Raw genomic sequence first — 6,123 nt, 5'->3', positions numbered from 1 at the left:
CACGCACACACACACACACACACACACACACACACACACACACACACACACACACACACACACACACACACACACACACACACACACACGTCAAACCCTTAACGTCACAACAACCCCTGCCCGGTTTAAAGTCTCCATTGATTTGACCGCCAATGAACAAACAGTACTCTGACCGCAGAGTCAAAAATGACAAAATCTGTTCTTTAACCACTCCAAGTCATAAACTGACAAAACCTGTTCTTTAACCACTACAAGTGAAAAGACAAAAGCTACTGTTATGATGACCAGATGAGAGCTTTTCAATGCTCTGTTTTTTTTGTTTTTGTTTTTATGCTTTGCTGAAGTAATGTCAAGCGTTTTGGGTGAAGAGAGATGAATGGGTGAAATTATCTTTATACTCTGTGTGCACTTTGACCTCTACATTTTCAATGGTGGACCCGCGGAAGTTGAATGCCCTGGAACTGATACAATAAGGAATTTGACATAACTTTTTTGGGAAAAAATATGTCTCTGAATTACCATAAAACGTATTTGTTCAAGTCACGTGAGACCGAAGCTTTTCATGCTTCCACCCACCAAGTAGCTGGCGCTTACAGCTGTTAATTTGATTTTGATTCCATTGTTAACTCCTCAGGCGACACGGTCTCCGACTGGTTAGCACATCTGCTTCACAGTTCTGAGGACCCGGGCCTCGCCTGTGTGGAGTTTGTATGTTCTCTCCAAGCCTGCGTGGGTTTTCCTCCAGGTACTCTTTACTCTACATTCTAAAAACATGCATGGTAGGTTAATTGAAGACTCAAATTGCCCATAAGTGTGAATGATTGTTTTTCTATGTGTGCCCTGCAATTGGTTGGCGACCAGTTCCGGGTGTCCCCCGCATCTCGCCCATAGTTAGCTGAGATAGGCGCCACCATGCCCTAATGAGAAAAAGCGGAATGGAAAATCGATGGATGGATGGATGAATGGTAACTCCCCAAAAGGAAATTATTCTCTGTATTTTTTTTTTTATTGAAAAGGATGGGCTTGGGTGACTTTGTGACAACACAGTGATTTTTTTTTTGCATGCAGTGTTGCGTACATTTTTTCTTTTTTGTGGTTAAAGCTGTAAACATACATCCTGTGTTTGTGTACCGTATTAAAAAACATACTAAAATAACACGACAGATCTAACAGTGATATTGAACATTTACCCAGTATTGAATTGTTTTAAATCTGTCCAAAAATCTATGTTTTTGGATTAATGTTAATCAGGGAGCATAAGGGGATGGCAACAAATTCGGAGAAGCAAGATATTCCCCCCATCGTCTAATTTAAGAAGTTTGTTTGATGTTGTCGGCTCACAGAAATATTTGCCTGCGTGGGTTTTCTCCGGGCACTCTGGTTTCCTTCCACATCCCAAAAACATACATGATAGGTTGATTGAAGACTCTAAATTGCCCGTTAATTGCGGTTACGCGCTCTCTAGTATTGTTTTTGTTTTTCGTTCGTCTTTGGAGACATTACATGACTCACTTACACAAGGGGAGACTTGCTAACCATCAAGGAGGCTACTCCGGACTTTCTTTCACCAACTTTCACATCCGCTCAATTTTTTCCCCGAGTTACTCACCGGAGCGGCGTCCGCGGACCTTGGCGCTTGGTAGGCGGAAGCGGCGCCACAGAGGGAAACGAGCCGGCATCCAGGTGAAACTCCGCAAGAGAGGATACAGATTGGCGTTCCCGTCGATCCACCTCGCGAATGTACGCTCCCTACCCAACAAAATGGACGAGCTTCATCTCCTGATAAAGACCAGTAAAGACTTCGGACGTTCCGCCGCCATGTGCTTTATGGAGACCTGGCTTTGTGACTCTGTACCCGATGGCACCGTCATGCTTCCCGGCTTCCACATTCACCGAGCAGACCGCGACATGGAAAACAAAAGGCGGCGGGATATGCTTCTATATCAACGAAAAATGGTGTACGCGGAGCTCAGCACACAACTGCAGCCCGCATTTGGAGTTGCTGTTTTTTAACTGTAAGCCATTCTACTCGCCGCGTGAGTTCGCATCATTCATTCTGGCTGGCGCCTATATTCTGCCTCAAGCTAACACGAACACCGCACTGCTAACAAGTCAACGAAATTGAAAAAAAACACACGGGCTCACCCATCATTATTCTCTGGGACTTTAACAAAGCTAAACTCAACCACAAACTCCCTAAATAAAAGCAGCACATCGACTGTCCTACCAGGGAAAATAACGTTTGAGACCACTCCTAAACTACGCTAAAAAACGCACACTGTGCTATACCTCGTGCCGCCCTGGGCTCGTCTGATCACTGCTTAATTCACTTAATACCGACGTACAGGCCTAGAGCTTAAATGCGCGAAGCCTACTGTGAAAACAGCGAAAAAGTGGACCAATGAAGCAAAGATGGAACTTCAAAGCTGTTTAGACTGCACAGAATGGAGTGTCTTTGAAAATTCAGCTGGCAGCCTGGATGAATATGCCACTGTCACATCCTATATCAGTTTCTGTGAAGAGGTTTGTGTACCAACAAAGTCATTTCGCACTTTCAACAACAATAAGCCGTGGTTCACTGCCAAACTTAAGCACCTTCGCTAAGCTAAGGAGGACGCATATCAGAGCGGGGACAGGGCCCTGTATAATCGAGCTAGAAACCAGCTGACTAAAAAAATTAACATTGCAAAGAGGAACTATGCAGCACAGTTGGAAAAACAGTTTAGCGCTAACGACTCTAAATCAGTCTCGCATGCATTCCAATCGCTGACTAATTAGAAGCGACGATCCCCCCAATCTGAGAACAACAGCACACTAGCCAACGACTTGAATACCTTCTACTGCAGATTTGAAAAGGACACATACACACCCCACACCCACCCAGCCGCACCACCGACCCCTATCACACCACCGACTTCTGCGTGAACCATCCACGAACAGGATGTGAGGCGCATCTTCAAACAACAAAAGATTAACAAAGCGGCAGGCCCAGACCATGTGTCCCCATCCTGCCTCGAAGTCTGCGCGGACCAGCTCACGCCAGTCTTCACTCAGATCTTCAATAGATCTCTGGAACTGTGCGAAGTACCATCCTGTTTCAAACGCTCCACCATCATTCCAGTCCCCAAGAAACCTGCAATCTTGGGTCTAAATGACTACAGGCCTGTCGCCTTGACATCTGTGGTTATGAAGTCCTTTGAACGTTTCATACTGGACCACCTCAAGAGCGTCACTGGTCCCCTGCTGGACCCCCTGCAGTCTCCCTACCGAGCAAACAGGTCTGCGGTGATGCAGTCAACATGGGACTGCACTTCATGTAGAACACCTCGACAGTGCAGGGACCTACATGAGGATGCTGTTCGTGGACTTCAGCTCAGCGTTCAACACCATCATCCCTGAACTTCTTTCATCCAAGCTTCTCCAGCTCAGCGTCTCACCTGCCATCTGTCAGTGGATTTACAGCTTTTTGACGGGCAGGACACAGCAGGTGCGGCAGGGAGAGGCCACCTCATCCACACGCAGCATCAGCACTGGGGCGCCCCAAGGTTGTGTCCTCTCTCCGCTGCTCTTCTCTCTCTACACGAACGACTGCACCTCAGCGCACCCGGCTGTCAAACTCCTGAAATTTACAGATGACGGCGACGAGTCTGCATATCGACAGGAAGCGGAGTGGCTGGAGCTGCGGTGCGACCGACACAACCTGGAGCTGAACACGCTCAAGACTGTAGAGATGATCGTGGACTACAGGGGGCATCCTTCGCCACAGCTGCCCCTCACGTTCTCCAGCTGCCTTGTGTCAACCGTCGAGACCTTCAAGTTCCTGGGAATTACAGTCTCTCAGGACCTGAAGTGGATGATTAACATCAACTTCACTTCAATTTACAGAACACTTTGGAGATAGAAAGACATTGACAAAAAAAAATAAATCCATCAACATCAACTCCGTCCTCAAAAAGGCCCAGCAGAGGATGTACTTCCTGTGGCTTCTGAGAAAGCACGGCCTGCCACAGGAGCTGCTGAGGCAGTTCTACACAGCGGTCATCGAATCAGTCCTGTGTTCTTCCACTACAGTCTGGTTTGGTGCTGCTTCAAAAAAAGGACAAACTCCGACTGCAACGGACAATCAAAACTGCTGAAAGGATTGTCGGTACCCCCCTACCCACCCTTGAGGACTTGCACGCTGCCAGAACTAAGACAAGAGTGTGCAAAATCCTCTGGGACCCTCCACATCCCGATCACCAGCTCTTCCAGCTCCTTCCCTCAGGTAGGCGCTACCGATCAATGCAAACGAGAACTGGCAGACGTTCCAACAGCTTCTTCCCTCTTGCAATCAACTTCTTCAACACCTAACCTACAATTCCATTACAACATGCTGGCAATTTTTGTACTTGAGTTCGTTTTCACGTTTCTGTGGGGCCAATTATATATTACTCGTGTGGTTGCTGTTGCCAGGGTGCCGGGCTGCGTCCACCTCTGCTGTGTGGAGCTCTGTAGCCTCCTCTTTGAGGTGGGGCCTCTCTGGGTCCCACTGGAGGTCTCTGTTCGAATCAGTGGAGGAGCATGACATTGACGATACCAGTGTCCATACTGACCACAGTTGAAGCATGCTTGGTCCGGTGGAGGTCGGCGAGCGCTTCCCCTGCCCCCGTTGGTGTTTCCCCTGTCACGACTCGTTGACCCCTGCGCCATCCACATCTGCTTTTCTGGTTCCATTTTTTTTTTCAATGGCCACTTTACGGGCTTGGGCCATTGGAACTTCAAAAGTTCTTCCTGTATGACCTTTACCTCGTCTGATGTATTGTGTTGACTGTCGACAAAAAGTTTCTAATGGTCTGACACGTGACGATTAAAATAGCTATCTCCCCCTTTCATGAGGTCAGGGTTTTTAATAACTTCAGTCCTAACTTCAGCTGGCAATGTGTCAAGCAAAGCAATTCTATAAATAACATTTGCCTCCTTTAAACGGGAGGCATGTGACCTTGTCTTATCTGTCCAAATACTTATGCAATTTTCAAAGTGAGAACTGGGATCCATGATAGTTTTGAAGTCCGGGTGGCTCGTCACCGTCGGCTAGGAGGGCAGGAACATGTCACGGATGACCGCAATCATACGTCAGCACACGCCAGACTCATGCTGTCTGTATACCTTTTCAGCACCTGGATCCAAATTTGGCGGCACGGTGGACGACTGGTTAGAGCGTCAGCCTCACAGTTCTGAGGACCCGGGTTCAATCCCCGGCCCCGCCTGTGTGGAGTTTGCATGTTCTCCCTGTGCCTGCGTGGGTTTTCTCCGGGCACTCCGGTTTCCTCCCACATCCCAAAAACATGCATTAATTGGAGACTCTAAATTGCCCGTCGGCAAGACTGTGAGTGCGAATGGTTGTTTGTTTCTATGTGCCCCAACCAGTTCAGGGTGTACCCCGCCTCCTGCCCGATGACAGCTGGGATAGGCTCCAGCACGCCCGCGACCCTAGTGAGGAGAGGTGGCTCAGAAAGTGGATGGATGGATGGATGGATGGATCCAAATTTCACCGCCAGCAGCAAGTCCAGGGAGCTGTTTCTGTAAAAAGTCAAAATCTTTTAAGAAGATTTTTGGTATATTAACCCACCTTTTTGAATGTGGGCTCGTGCGGAATTGATGGGAGTTTTATTTCCACTCGACAATTGGTCTGTCATTTGAGCAGCTCCCAAAGCCGGATACAGGGATGTCACTGGGGGCCGCTTTCGGGAATGTCACTGGGGGCCGCTTTCGGGAAGTTTTTTTTTTTTTTTTTTTTTTTTTTCTGCTGAACAGCTGCCATGGCAGTGGACACCAGACAAATCTCATGAAGTTTTCTCCTCAATTTTTCATTTTCTTCTATTTTCTTATTCAAATCTCTTTTCTCCATCCACCGTCCAGCGTGCAACTTTTCCTTCCAGATTAACCTCTCTTTCTTCCTTCTGAAACTCATCTGCTATGTGAAACAACGTACATTCCTTTTTCTTTTTCCACATTGCCCACACAATTCTAAATCCTGCTTGTTTCTTTTTCTGCCAGCTAACAACTGACCTTCTATTTCAATCCACAAATCCTCCAATGACTTCTGGTAATCATTCCGATACATATCGCATTCATTACCTCTCC

This window comes from Phycodurus eques, chromosome 5 (genome assembly GCF_024500275.1).
Source record: "Phycodurus eques isolate BA_2022a chromosome 5, UOR_Pequ_1.1, whole genome shotgun sequence".
NCBI lineage: Eukaryota > Metazoa > Chordata > Actinopteri > Syngnathiformes > Syngnathidae > Phycodurus > Phycodurus eques.
Note: the sequence above shows the minus strand (reverse complement) of the source record.